This window comes from Triticum dicoccoides, chromosome 6B (assembly GCF_002162155.2).
Source record: "Triticum dicoccoides isolate Atlit2015 ecotype Zavitan chromosome 6B, WEW_v2.0, whole genome shotgun sequence".
Taxonomy (NCBI): Eukaryota; Viridiplantae; Streptophyta; class Magnoliopsida; order Poales; family Poaceae; genus Triticum; species Triticum dicoccoides.
In genome coordinates, this window is record NC_041391.1 from 155,600,905 (window position 1) to 155,615,572 (window position 14,668).

Below are 14,668 nucleotides of genomic sequence, written 5' to 3' on the forward strand. Positions count from 1 at the left end.
GGGGCCACATGGGCTGTAGGGGGTGCGCCTTGGCCTACATGGGCCAAGGGCACCAGCCCCTAGAGGCCCATGCGCCAAGAGAAGAGAAAAAGGGGAGAGTCCTAAAGGGGGAAGGCACCTCCGAGGTGCCTTGGGGAGGATGGACTCCTCCCCACCCTTAGCCGCACCCTTCCTTGGAGGAGGGGGCAAGGCTGCGCCCTCCCCCTCTCCCTTGGCCCTATATATAGTGGGGAAAAGGAGGAGCAAATAGACCTAAGGCCTTTGGTTGCCTCCCTCTCCCTCCCGTGACACATCTCCTCTCCCGTAGGTGCTTGGCGAAGCCCTGCAGGATTGCCACGCTCCTCCATCACCACCACGCCGTTGTGCTGCTGCTGGATGGAGTCTTCCTCAACCTCTCCCTCTCTCCTTGCTGGATCAAGGCGTGGGAGACATCGTCGAGCTGTATGTGTGTTGAACGCGGAGGTGCTGTCCGTTCGGCACTAGATCATCGGTGATTTGAATCACGACGAGTACGACTCCATCAACCCCGTTCAGTTGAACGCTTCCGCTTAGCGATCTACAAGGGTATGTAGATGCACTCTCCTCTCTACTCGTTGCTGGTCTCTCCATAGATAGATCTTGGTGTTACGTAGGAAAATTTTTGAATTTCTGCTACGTTCCCCAACATTACTACCGCCGACACATGGAGGTAGCGATCCAAGACGGAAGTGGTGACAGCGATAGTTGGACTTGATCTGCTGGATGTGGACGCCCTAGGACGGCGGCGGCGCTGATGGGAACAAGGTCGTCGCAGTTCCGTCGTAGGGCATCCCATACTGGGCGGCAGAGCTGACCGGCGGTGGCTGCTGCAGCTGCAGCGGTGTCGCGCCGGGCGCGGCGGAGGCCGCCAGGAGCAGCAGCTGCCACTGCAGCCAGGGCGAGGCGATGGTGGTGGTGGATGGCAGCTGCAGTGGTTGCTGCAGCGGCCCGGCAAGCGCGTCGGTGGCCGCCTACTGCGGCGACTGCCAGGGCAGCCACGGCAGCGCAGTGGCTGTAATGGGCGGCGTAGCCGGGTGCGGCCCGTAGGACCCAGCCAAGAACAGGCGGATCTTCTGGACCGCCTAGGTTAGGTCCCGCAGCGCCCTGGACACCTCCTCCGGGGTGAGGATGGCGGGGGCGGGCGCGACGGAGGAGCCCGGCGCGGGCAGGAACCGGGCGACGGTCGTGGTGGTCGCCGAAGGCGACGAGGTGACCGGCAGCGGGAGAGACGGGTTGGGCGGCGGTGAAGACATGATCAAACCGAAGCTAGATGATACCAAATTGTTATGGCGCTGCTAGAAGGAGGGTACGAGAGGGCCGGCCAGGGGCTTTTTGCCCACGACCGGGCAAGAGGGAAGGGATTTCCTTCTTAATTCTTTCTTGATTAGATTGATACATGTCCTCTCTTTATATAGAGAGGTTTACTTGAATCCTAAGCAAGGCTTACTTGACCCCTAAGCAAGTGACCCTTATATTTAATTAAATCTAAGACTAACAGGCCCATTATGCCCATTACGTACTCTAACAATGCAGCCGGCCGCCGTTAGCAGCCCGCTAATTACTCAATCATCCACGCTAAAACAGTTGGTCAAAATTTTGATAAAACTGCATCAACCAAACACATGTAAAACTGAGAAGAACCATTGGTTTTAAGAAACTGTAGTATTCCTTGCTCATCCAAGGAATACTGTGGTTTTCAATTACAACAGTTTTAAAAAAACTTTGCTGCCAAACTAGCCCAAAATGTTTTAAGTTTAACCGTTGTTTTCTTTGTGAGAAATAGAAAATAATGCTAGCCACATCTTTTCGAAGTCGATGTTGATTAATTTCGAAACAGGTTTGCAATTTCATATCTAGATGTAAAATAGATATTTCACATCTAAGTTCAGAGCAGTTAGATTGTTTGTCTTTAATATTTGTGCACAACACGATGGTCATAGTTGCTGCGCTCGCTCGCGGGGCCTTGTCGTGCACTGCACGTGTCAAGTCTCAGGTCTTTGCTAGTGTGTTGTCTCGCTTGCTACCTGTGTGCTCCTTACTAGTGCGAGGTCTTGTTAGTTTTCACAGGCAGGTCCGTCTATGATGGGTCATTGCTAGTGCGAGGTTCTGTTCCTTTTTTCCATTTCCTAGTTCATTTTCCTGTGCGCTCTCATTTGATTCCCAATATTTGTGTTTTTTCTATTTTGTTTTCCTTTTTTGTATTATTTTATTATTTGTTTTAAATCATGAATTTTTTTGTTCTATTTGTATTTTTTCTATTTTCATCTTTTCCTTTTTTTCTTTTTATTCATTTAAAACTCATGAAGTTGGGTTTACTCTATCATATGTTCGCTTAAAATGTCCTGCACAATTTGATTGTGGGTTATTTTGTCACGCGTTGTGTCGTGTTGTGTGTTTGGTGCTTGTCAACCTGTTCGCGCATGCGTCATTTGTTTGGCCGTTTTTGCAGCGCGGTCTGGGTCCCGTTTCGGATTGGTTTGCTAATTATCATCTAAATGAGGGTTAACAATGTTTCATCTAACTCGTATATCGTTAGATACACATGCTTCTGAGTGATGTTCTTTGTCTCTGCGTCGTACTTTTTGTTTGTCCCTCATAAAGCAGTGAGACCCGATATGACATTTTCTAGTGGGCCGCTATTATGTTTTGTGTATGATTTTTTGTGCAGCGCCACGTGTCCTTCTATTCACGGTTTTCTTTTATTTTTGTTTCTGGGTTCTTATTTTTCATCCAAGTTGCAAGTCCATCATTGACACATAATTGGGTGTGTAGTTTGTCTCATCCTAGTTGCAAGTAGACCCTAGACTCTGGGCTTGTAGTCGTAGTTGTCCCAGGTGCAAGTCCACCCTTGACTCGCAAGTGGGCTCATAGTTTCGTAGTTGTCCCAGATAGAAGTCCACCCTCAAATCCTTGTTCGAGCATGTGTTTTTATTTTTCATCCAAGTTGCAGGTCCATCACTGATACACAACTGGGCGTGTAGTTTGTCTCATCCTAGTTGCAAGTAGACCCTTGACTCGCAACTGGCCTCGTAGTTTCGTAGTTGTCCCAGGTGCAAGTCCACCCTCGACTAGCAACTGGGCACATAGTTGTCACACTTGCAAGCCCGCCCTTGACTTGCAACTAGAGCATGTGTTTTTGTTTTTCATCCCAGCTGCAAGTCCACCCTTGACTCGCAACTAAGCCCATAGCTTAGTTATCCCAGTTGCAAGTCGACCCTTGACTAGCAACAAGCTCGTAGTTTTGTAGTTGTCCCAGGTGCAAGCCCCTATCGACTCACAATTGGGCTCATAGTTGTGCAAGTTGCAAGCCCGCTCTCTACTCACAAACTAGAGCATGTGTTTTTGTTTTTCATCCTAGTTGCAAGTCTACCTTTTGATTGCAACTAGCTCATAGCTTGTTTTATCCCAGTTGCAAGTCCACTCTTAACTCGCAATTGGGCTTGTAGTTTCATAGTTGTGCCATTTGCAAGTCCACCCTTGACTTGCAACTGGGCTCGTAGTTGTCCTAGTTGCAGGTCCATCATTAACACGCAAGTGGACATTTAGTTTGTCTCATCCTAGTTGCAAGTCGACCTTTGACTCGCTACTGGGATCATAGTTTCGTAGTTATCCCAGGTGCAAGTCCATCCTCGACTCGCCACGGGGCTCGTAAGCCCACCCTCTACCCGTAAGTGGAGCATGTGTTCTTGTTTTTTATCTCAGTTGCAAGCCCACCCTTGACTCGCATCTGGGCCAATAGCTTGTTTCATCCCAGTTGGAAGTCGACCCTTAAATCGCAACTGGCTCTTAGTTTCGCAGTTGTCCCGGGTTCAATTCCCCCTCCACTCATAACTAGGCTCATAGTTGTCCAAGTTGCAACACAACTAGAGCATGTTTTTTGTTTTTCATCCCAGTTGCAAGTCTACCTTTTGGTTGCAACTGGCTAGCAGCTTGTTTTTCATCTTAGTTGCAGTCCACCCTCAACTCGCAACTCATACCATAGTTTTATACACGTGTCTTAGTTACAAGTCCACCCTCGACTCAGAACAAGGCTCGTAGTTTTTTATCCCAATTACATGCCCACCCTTGACTTACAACGGGCCTGTGTTTTTGCCTTTCATGCTAGTTGCAAGTTCATCCTTGACTCACAACTCAGACTGTTGTTTGTTCTATCCCAGTTGCAAGTCGACTCCTGACTCACAACTCGTGTCATGGTTTGTTGTTGTCGCAGTTGTAAGTCCGTCCTCAACTTGTAACTCTGCTCGTAGTTCTCCTAGTTGCAAGCCCACCCTATGACTCGTAGCTAGACTTGTGCTTTGTTTTTCAACAAGCAACTTACCCCGGCCATTAGTTCCATGTCCAGCCCCAACTAAACCTGCTTCACCCAGTTGCATGTTAAAACCAAACATACGACTCATTCCTGACATAGTTGCATGTCCACTCTCGGCACGCAACTAGCTAGTTGCAAGTCCTCCCTTGACTCGCAACTAGCTCATAGGTGTCCCAGTTGCAAGCCCACCATCGACTTGCAACTGAGCATCTGTTTTATCCAAGTTTGTCTCATCCTAGTCGCAATTGGACTTTTAGTTTTTCATTTATCCCAGATGCAAGTCCACCCTTGACTCGTAGATGGCATTGTAGTATTGTATAGTTGTCCCCGTTGCAAGTACATCCTCGACTTGCAACTAGACCATAGTTTGTTTTCATCCCAGTTGCAAGTCCAGCCTCGACTCACAACTTCAGCATGGTTTTGTTGTTGTCCCAGTTGCAAGTCCAGCCTCCGACTCACAATTGGGTCGTTTGTTTTGTTCCCAAATGCAAGTACACACACTCGACTCAGAACTCGCATGGTAGTTTTGTGTACTTCCCAGTTGCAAGTCCGCCCTTGACTCATAGCTAGGCCGTTGTTTGTTTCATCCCTGTTGCAAGTACACCCTTGACTCGCAACTAGGGTTGCAGTTTTGTAGTTGTCTCAGTTGCAAGTCCACTCTCGACTCGCAACTCGGCCCATAGTTTTCTTGTTGTCCCTGTTCTTCCGACTCACAACCAGGCCTTTTGTTTTGCTAGTTGCAAGTGCACCATCAACTCACAATTGTCATCGTAATTTTGTGTAGTTGTCCCAGTTGCAAGTCAATGCTCGACTCACAACTAGGCCATTGTTTGTTTTCATACCAGTTGCAAGTCCACCTCGACTGGCAACTTGGGCATGATTTTGTCGTTGTCCTAGTTGCAAGTCCAACCTTTGACCGGCAACTGGGCCATTTTTTATCTCGGTTGCAAGTCCACCCTCAACCCACAACGGACATCGTATTTTTGTGTAGTTGTCCCAGTTGTAAATTCACTCTTGACTTGCAACTAAGCATGTTGTTTGTTTCATCCCAGTTGCAAGTCCACCCTTGACTCGCAACTCGACTCGTAGTTTTGTAGTTATCTCAGTTGCAAGTCCACCCTCGACTCGCAATTGGGCGTATACTTTTGTTGTTGTCCCTGTTGCAAGTCCACCCTCTGACTCGCAACTGGGTTGTTTGTTTTGCCAGTTGCAAGTGCATCCTCGACTTGCAGCTGGCATCGTAGTTTTGTGTAGTTGTCACGATTGCAAGTCCATCCTCGACACGCAACTAGGACATAGTTTGTTTTCATCCCTGTTGCAAGTTCACCCTTCACTACAAGAAATATGTCAACTTGCGACCATCACTATTGGTCGTTGAATGGTCACTGTTTTTCATTTGCGACCTTTTTGCGACCAAAAAGAGATGGTCAAAAGTTGGCGGTCGTAAACTAAAATTAACGTCCTTCTTTGTGATATGTAAAAGGTCATTGGTTCTATGACCAAATTTTTGGTCACTAGTAGCCTCCCCAGGCCACGTAGGATCTAGTGTGGCAAGCTGACATTGATAAGAATTAACCCGGTCCAATTCGGTGTTTTACATGGGCCGAGCCCATTAATTCAGCCTTTCTCATATTTATTTTTCCTGTTAATTTTCGCTAGCTACATGGGCTTGGGCCATTGATTCAGCCTTTTTTGCTTTCTGAGATGCAACCTTTTCACATTCTATATAATTTTGGTTTTCAGGTTTTTTTTGTTACATTCAGTTTTCAGATTATTGTAGTCAACTAGGTGCACATTGTCAGATTCTTCTAGGCACAACTTGTAACTCAACGATATACCAATCAGAGAACACATTTAAAATATATTCAAATAAGAGCCAAATCACTGATGTACCAATCAAGTGTATTACATTCCACCAATCAGAATATAACCATACAATATTACACCAATCACAATATAGCACTCTACAGATAAAACGCTCAACAAGTACAGGCACATCTCCAACACCTTAGCGCCTTCAATCTGCAAAACATCACATCCAACCACATATTAACGATCAAATCAATTCACCCCTTGACAGCAATAAAAAACTATGCTCATGTATGAACGAAAATAAAATAAACAATCTTTGAGGCCTTAGCATGTGCTACAAAAATCTTAACAAATGCATAGGTATCCGCACGGAGCACATCCTACATGCACCAAGCATCAGGCATATGTTCAGGGCCTTTACGAGAATGGAATTGAATCAGATAATGATTAATCAAGCATGATAATTAATTAATTAATGATATTGAAACAAGAATTAAAGAGATGGTAGCTAGCTAGTACTACTTAATTACTTACCTTTGGTCGATGCCAAAACAACTTTTTGGCCCAGTTGCCTGGAGTCACCTTGATGAACTTTGCCCATGCCCTGCCCGCCGGCAAAGAAAATTAATAAAGGGGTTATTAAATAGTTCATATCAGGAAATGACGAACTAATAATAGGCCGAGATATAGTTAATAATGATTGAAATTACCTGTTGACTATCCCCTTCACGATGGTGTAGTCTTTATCTTCTTTAGTTAGTGAGTCCAGTAATTCAACTTTTCCTTCCTCAACTTTAATGTCTAACAAGATCCAGTGCCAACTGCATGCGCACACGTTTGCATGTCTTAATTAAGCCGGCAAAGAAAAACAGAATTTGTAGTACAAGACAGTGTGACTCACGGGAAGTTGTAAGGAAGTAGTATATCTTCATTGGTATTGAGGCGCTTCAAGAACTCTAGCATGCTTTCCTCTACACCTGCTTGATAAACTGGAAGCTTCCATATGTACTCATTAATGGTATTTGGGTCAATAAACCCAATGCCATAGCGTCTAGATTTTTTCATTTCATACATCTTCATCATGCATATAATACCACAAAAAAGAATATAGTGAGGATAATTACATGTAATGATTGATCAAAATTATCACTACATAACTAGCTTGAGACTTAAATTACAGAAAGAAATCACTTACAGACAATAGCAACTGACGATAGACTTGTCGAGTGTGTCTTGATTGTATAATTGAAATAGTTCTGAATACTCAACGGCCAGAGCTTTCTCATGGTAATAATGCTCATGCTTGACATTCACCATGAGGGACTCTCGATTGGAAATCTTAGTAATGTTCATGTACCATTGATGCAATTCATACATTCTCGTTGGGAGGTCCTTGACCTTGTCTGGATGGACCAAAGGTTGGCCCCGGACATATTTCCATTTTATTTCTGATTCTCTAAGCGGAGACATGGGCTCGATTTCGAGGAGTTGTCCAACAGAGATCTTGAGCATTTTAGCCTGCATTATATGCTCCTCCGTTATTAACACATCGCCCTGCTAGGGCACGCTAACGGTTTGCCCACAATAATATTTGGCGCGCGTACTCCTATCATGTGTTGTTGGCACAACAAGCGGGGGGATCGCTTGCGCCGCCTGTTCTCGCAGCTGGGGAACGGTTTTCCTGCATTTTTTGCCAGCTGCTTGTTGGCTCGAGCTCGAGCTTGCTTCCTTCTATAGCCGTGCTCGATGTAGCTTCCTGATTTGACGCTCATAGTCTGAGTCAACAGGCTTGGGAGCTGGTGCTCTAGCCATACGAATGAAGTGGTCAATCATTTTCTCAGGCACTTTCTCCTTTGGCGGCGGTGCCGGTTTCGGTCCAAAATGGGCGTCCACTTGGGCCTGCACTATGGCTGCATTTTGCTCCTCGGTCATGTCGTAAGGCCTCTGAGGAAGAGGAGCGAGGCTTGGACCATATTTATATCGCTTGTCTCCACCTGTACTTCCTGTACTACCTCGACTCGTACCGCTACGCACCATAGATGCAGCGTGTCTCTTCTGCGATTGCTGAGACGGCGGAGACGGCTGACGTGGCTGACGCTGTGCCGGACTTGAAGCAGGAGGAGTGGCCTGACGCTGTGCCGGACATGAAGGAGGAGGAGTCTGCTCAAGCGTTCGGGGACTTGGAGGAGGTGGTGGACTTCGAGGAGGAGTCGGCTCACGCGTTTGTGGACTTGGAGGAGCGGGAGTCTGCTGACTCGGTGGCGGACTTCGAGGAGGAGTCGGCAGACGACGCGGTGTCGGTGGACTTGGAAAGATGATGCAATCCTTTCTCCATAGGATGATACGTATGGCCTCTCCCAGTGTGTGCTCGCCGTCACCTCCAGCAATGTCAAGTGCTAGCATCGAATATGGCTCCACCACTTCATCAACCATGACACGAGCATAGCCCTCTGGATTCGGGATGCAATGGAAGGTTGCTTCAGGGGTAATTGTGAAAGCAACGCCGTCCGCCACCTTCATGAATATGTTCTTCATTTTGGAGTGTAGCACACAGTTAGTGTTCTCTATAATATCATCCACAGGGTGGTATGTATCCAGCAGTGTGTCGCCCGGGGCAGAACCAGCGCTGCTTCTCGGCATGGATGGGATGGTGCTATCCAATGATGGACGATCATCCGCTTGTTGTTGCCACTACTAAGACCCCCTTTCCTGGCTAAGTGAGTCGATCTACTGTTGCTACTGCTGGAATTTGAGTGCCAAGTCTGCGTGCCTTGCTTCTAGGCCTTGAAGGCGTTCTGCGTCCTGCTTCCTCTGCTCCTCCTCTAGCTTCCTCTTCTTCTCCTCCTCCATCTTCTTTCTTGCACGGGACCTGTAGTCGTCGTTCCAGTCCGAAAAGCCCTCATACCAGGGAATAATGCCGATGCCTCATGTTCTTCCCGGGTGTTCAGGATTTCCCAGGGCACGCGTGAGCTCGTCGTTCTCTCTGTTGGGCGTGAACACCCTCGCTCGAGCTTCTTCTATTGAATCAAGTATCTTTTGTTCGGCTCCTTTTAGACTTGCCTTCTTCGAAACCAGGCCTGTCTTCGGGTCCAACGCCCCCCATGCGCATAGAACCAAGTTCTGCACCTGGGGGCCAGCTCCTAGTAATCCGAGTGACCCCTGCACCCTCCATCTCTTGCTCAGACTTATCCCACTTAGGCATTCCCACCGTGTAGACACCTGGACCCAGCCTATGGAACTGCGTCTTTTTTGCGGCATTGGCCTTGTTTTTTATCGACCGTTCCTTAGATATTTCTGAATCCTTGAATTTCATGAAATCATCCCAGTGTTCTCTTTGCTTCTCCAGTGTTCCCGTGAATTCTGGAGTCTTCCTTTCTGCAGCGAGGTAGTTGGCCCATACAGTTTTCTTCTGGATGCTGAATGCAATTGCCATCTTCTTAAGAGCAGCACCCTTCACTTTGTCCACATCTGCTTTAGTGAAATAATCTGGTAGGGTGAAATGTTCCATCAGAGAAACCCAAAGGTCTTTTTTGGCTCTGTCGTCGACCCAAGTAACACATGGACGTTTAGTCTTTGGCTCTTTCCATTCTTGAATGGAGATCGGGAGTTTGTCCTTCACAAGAACTCCGCACTGACGAGTCCACTTGTTTGCAATGTTCTTAAGCGTCAAGGGTTCTCCACTAGGTTTGACGGATTCGATGTTGTACTTTGCACCATCCTTCAACAATCTGCGTGGGCCTCGCTTTGTCCTGCTGTTTGTAGAAGCAGATTTGCTCAATCCGGAGGGCTGAAAGAAGAAGATCGATTCGTTCATATATCTTAAAATAAAAAAACATGTGATGATCACCAAATGCCTGCTTATATAAATATACCTCGCTGGTAGTCTTTGTTATTTGAAGATCAGCATTCTCTGTATCATCATAAACATTGTTTGTGTCATCATAATCAGAATCATAGTTCATAACTTCATCAGCTCGGTCGTCGAGATCGAATATCTTTTCATCACCCTCTCCGGTATTGTTCAGATATTGGGAGCCGTCATCTGCTTCATTCAGATCATCTAGCCTGCCAGGGCTGCGTATGATGTCGAACAATTCCTCTTCTCTGTCTCTGCCGGTATTGTCCGCCATAGCTTTTACTTAACTAATATAGAAGAAATATAGAACAATTTATTATTCAAATTACAATGCATTGATGCAATCAATAAGGAAAAACTGAATCATATACTACATAATATATATGCATCGTCTCGATTAATATATAATCTCGAATATACATCATCGTCTCGAATAATATATATAATCTCGAATACATCATCTCGAATATTATATATCAAATACATCACTGGCTAGGTACCTAATAAAGATCGAGTACTACAGAAGAATCTAGAGCGCCACTCGTGGTTCCTGGGGCGCGGGCGGTGGACACCCAAAGAGAAGGAACCATCACAGGATCATATCTCCGGTCATCTGCCCAAAGAACCAGCTAAGTAGTCGAGAACCTGACATCGTCCATAGCAGCCATGTAGCAATGGACGTGCTCGTCTTCCTCCCTGACACGACGACGCACCACCTCCGGCGGGGCCGGCTGCCTCTGCACCGAATGTGGCCCACGCAAACGCCACCAAAGGAGATCAGGGTCGACGATGGGACCCGAGGCCGGGTTCCTCACCAAGCGGCGCACCCCTCCAGGTAGCACCTTGTCACGCCCAATATGCGATACTATCCTAAAGAAACTCGAAGGTCCCACCAAGGATAGAACCGCATATTGAAACGCTTTTGCAAGGTGGATATCATTACATCAACATTACATAATATATGGGGATACATACAAGAGGCATAGAATGCCACACGAATACAACATCATCATACATAAGATCAACATCCGACTATGGATGAAACACAAACAAAAACTCAAACGACATCCACCCTGCTAGCCCAGGCTGCCGACCTGGAACCTATTCCCTGATCGAAGAAGAAGCAGAAGAAGAACTCCAAAACAAGCAAACATCGCTCTCGCGTCATGATCATCGCATAACCTGTACCTGCAACTGTTGCTGTAGTAATCTGTGAGCCATGAGGACTCAGCAATCCCATTACCATGGGTATCAAGACTAGCAAAGCTTAATGGGAGAGGAAGGGGTAAAGTGGTAAGGTTGCAGCAGCGACTAAGCATATATGGTGGCTAACATACGCAAATAAGAGCGAGAAGAGAGCAAATGGAACGGTCGTGAAGCTAGCAATGATCAAGAGGTGATCCTGAACTCCAACTTACGTCAAACATAACCCAAAAACCATGTTCACTTCTCGGACTCCGCCGAAAAGAGACCATCACGTCTACACACCCGGTTGATGCATTTTAATTCGGATCTGGTGTCAAGTTATCTACAACTAGACATTAACAAATTCCCATCTAACGCATAACTGCGGGCATGGCTTTCGAAAGTTTAAACCCTGCAGGGGTGTCCCAACTTAGCCCATGACAAGCTCTCGTGATCAACAAAGGATATACCTTCTCCCAGGAAGACCCAATAAGACTAGGAATCCCGGTTTACAAGACATTTCGACAATGGTAAAACAAGACCAGCAAAGCCGCCCGATGCACCGACAATCCCGATAGGAGCTGCACATATCTCGTTCTTAGGGTAACACCGGATAAGTCAAGCTATGAGTAAAACCAGACTTCGAGTTTCCCCGAGGTGGCCCCGCAGGTTGCTCGGTTCGGACCAACACTTAGACAAGCACTGGCCCGGGGGGGCTAAAATAAAGATGACCCTTGGGTTAATTACTCCCAAGGGAAATATAGGTGGTGGTGAGGCAAATGGTAAAACCAATGTTGGGCCTTGCTGCAGGAGTTTTATTCAAAGCGAACTGTCAAGGGGGTCCCATAAATCACCCAACCGTGTTAGGAACGCAAAATCCGGGAACATAACACCGGTATGACGGAAACTAGGGCGGCAAGAGTGGAACAAAACACCAGGCATAAGGCCGAGCCTTCCACCCTTTACCAAATATATAGATGCATTAATTAAATACGAGATATTGTGATATCCCAACATAAACATGGAGCAATCTTCAACTTCACCTGCAACTAACAATGCTATAAGAGGGGCTGAGCAAAGCGGTAACATAGCCAAGCAATGGTTTGCTAGGAAGGGTGTCAAAGGTTAGAGGTTCATGGCAATTTGGGAGGCTTGAGGAGCAAAAGATAGGTAACGCAGCATAGCGATAGAACGAAGGAACTAGCATAGCAATGATAGTAAAGAGATCCAGGGTAGCGGTCATCTTGCCTGAAATCCCGCAAGGAAGAAGAACGAGTCCATGAAGAATACGAACGGATGAAGCCGAACCAAGCATAGACGAACGAATCCTCACAATCGCAACGAAACGGGAACTATCGAGAAGAAGCACACAACATAGTAAACACACCACACATGAACAAGGCATGATGCACACACAAGCATGATGCATGACAAAGCTACATGAAGCTACTCATAGCAAGAGATGATGCAAACGAGAGCAACACAACAAGGCAAGTTTAAATGAGGCCGGGAACAACATATAACAACTCCGGTAAGTCCTCATGTGCAAATTTCGAAGTTGGTCCAGATATGAATAAACCTTATGTTCAAGTTGTTAAACAGAAAGTTAAGATGCACCACGATGATCTACATGAGATTCTAGTCAAGTTACATATAAAGTTCATTAGATTTGGAGCTACGACCTAGAAGATATGAGCAAAACAAGTTAAACATGGCATTGATGCAAAATGCATACAAACATCAAGCAAACACCTCAAAACAAGGATGCAACATGATAATATGAAGCTACATGCAAAATCAAGCAAGTTTCATATAGAGCACACTCAAAACAGAGCAACGGTTCAACACACACACATGAAACAAGTTATAGCAACAATCTGTCCAAAACAGCAACTAGGCATCTTGCAAGCATCAAAACAATATGCTACAGCATCTCAACATGAAAACAAAAGACATGGGCATGATGTACAGGTAAATCATAACAAAACATGAACACTGAGCTATCTCCAGAAATCACTAGAACATGCTCCAAAACACATGGCAAGATGGCAAATAATAACAGTTTCAGACTTTGCAGAAATAACATCAGGTTGCAATGTTTAGAGCTATCAAACAACATGTTACATGAACTTATCATGGCAAACAAAGGCATGGCATGCTACTACTAAATGCATAGAACAAAGGTCCCTTACTGACCATGAGCCAAAAAGGATCAGAACATATGATGGCACCCATGTAAACATGGCAAGTTATATGACAGATTCATATATGGCAGAAACAACGATAAGTAGGCATGTAGATGAGCTTGTGCAACTCACTACAGAGCAAAACATGGCATGACAGGGCAACCAACAATAAGAAGGCATGTTTTAGAAGCTAAGCATGGCACAAGAAAGTTCATAGGGTGCAAGCAACATTATTTAGCAATTTGAACTTAATGTTATCAGGCTGACAGCAACATTATTTAGCAATTTAAGAGCAAGATTACAACAAGCTACAGCAGACTATAAATGCAACCAGGGGCATGGATGGATATATCATGACATGTATAACAAAACATCCTTAGTGAACATCTCCAGATTATGCATATAATGACTAGTAGCAGCAGGTTTATTTAGCATCATGAAATAACATATTCAGACATGCAAAATAGTAACAGCAAGTACACTACTTCACGAGCTCGATTCATTCACCACAAGTCAATGCATGACATATAAGCATAGCATCACCAAGAAGACATGTTTATGAAACTACCCAAGGCAAGAACAAGTTCATAGCATGCAAGGATCAACTACAACAACCTTGGCAAAATTGAATAACATGTAAACAATCTGCCAGGAAACATTTTAGAGCAAAAGTAGAGCACGAAAATGACATGCTAGACTACTCCATAATTGCAAATAGGGGCATGAATGGATAGAGAATAACCATATGCTCAAAACATCCTTACTGAAGTATCTCAAAATATGCTTGGATCTCTCTAGGCATCAAGTTTACATGGCATAAAAATAACAGCAGAACAGGGACTGAAATCAGCAACATCACGAAGCCTAGTTTGCATGCTTGTTCTAGTCACCACAATGATCACAAAAATACATGGCATACACCACTGTAAAGATGACATGGCATACTTCAAAACACATGTAGACATCAACCTCATAGAATGCACACATCAAACATGGCAAAAATGACAAATGAGCATATTCTGTTAACAGACAGTAGACAACATTATATAGCACTCTTGCAACAATGATTCAGGCATCAAGATGAGCTCAAACAAACATGGCACAATGGAATGAAATGTAGAGCATCTCACAACGAACATTTTGACATATTACACGCACGAAACGGAGTAGTATGCATGGAGATATGATGCGATGAACAGGAGACCATAATGCAAAAATATTCGGGGACTTGGTGGAATTTTCGGGGTTAACCTCTTTTTTTTAGATCTGGATCTGGGGGCTAAAGATGCTCGCCGGAGAGGG